Source organism: Arachis duranensis, chromosome 3, assembly GCF_000817695.3.
Source record: "Arachis duranensis cultivar V14167 chromosome 3, aradu.V14167.gnm2.J7QH, whole genome shotgun sequence".
In the NCBI taxonomy this organism is placed as follows: Eukaryota; Viridiplantae; Streptophyta; class Magnoliopsida; order Fabales; family Fabaceae; genus Arachis; species Arachis duranensis.
In genome coordinates this window covers 98,415,125-98,416,272 of record NC_029774.3, presented here as the reverse complement: position 1 = coordinate 98,416,272, position 1,148 = coordinate 98,415,125, and positions in this window count along the sequence as shown.

Here is a 1,148-nt window from a genome sequence, read left to right as displayed (position 1 = left end):
CATGTATCTATATATAAATATATAGTATTTGGTGACTAATTTTTTATGTACCCTTAATATTATACATATATATCCGATAGAAAATTAATTAGATGGATGAGCCTATTAGGATCGGATTTCTTTTGCTTCATTTTTTGTTTTCTTTTGTTTGGGGAGTTCTTTTTCTTTCACTACTCATTTTACGTCTAGTGCAACGTATAGCTAGAGTATTAGCAAAGTCAACAGTTAATAATTAAGTTAGGTGAACTTAAAGTGCGTGTTTGATTCTTCTGGGGGTAGAAATTAAAGTAAAACTCATGTATCCTACATACTATGGCGCTAAACATAGCTATAGAAGACTATGTTTTAAATAAACTTGTTCATTATTAATGTGGTTGGTAGGTGAAATTTGTCAAAGAAAAAATGAACTCTGCCTTTGTTCTTTTCATTTCATTAATTCATTTTTGCTAGTCTCCGATCCATATATTATAGGGGAAATTCTTTGGTGTCTATAATTTTTGTGTCTAAATTGCCTAAAAGTAGAAATAGATAGAAAAAAATGAGACCTACTCTTTTATTTTTAAATTATATATCTAAAATTTAAACACTATAAAAAAGCACCATATTAATTTTCTGCTTGAGAAAAAGGGATGCCTTGTGGAACAAGTTAGCTACTTTATTTCGGAGGCTTCACAATTTCACATTGTATTTCAAAGTCAATAGGAAGCACATCTGGTGAAAAAATTGGTACACTTGTACTTCCAATGCCTTATGTGAACAAAATGGCAAAATTGTTGGAATCTAACCTTTCAAATTAATCGATAGAGTGTGCTGAAGTTTCTTTGCTTCCTTCAGCATTACATAATGTGTACTTCGTTTCCGGTGGATCTACATTAAGATTTAAGATTTTTAAAATCTTTTTTATTTACGGATTTAAAAAGAAAAAAGTGGAGTTTGGATTATTTATTTCATAATTTTTTTTCATTTTAATAATAAATCTAATTAAAATAAAATGAAAACCCTTTAATTTGAAAGAATTGAAAACGAAGAATTTCAAGAGTTGAAGAGAACTAACAAAAGTTCTCACAATTTTCGCCTTTCGAGAAATCATATGGTTTAATAAAAATAATATTTATATATTAAAATTAATTATTAAAATTATTCGATCA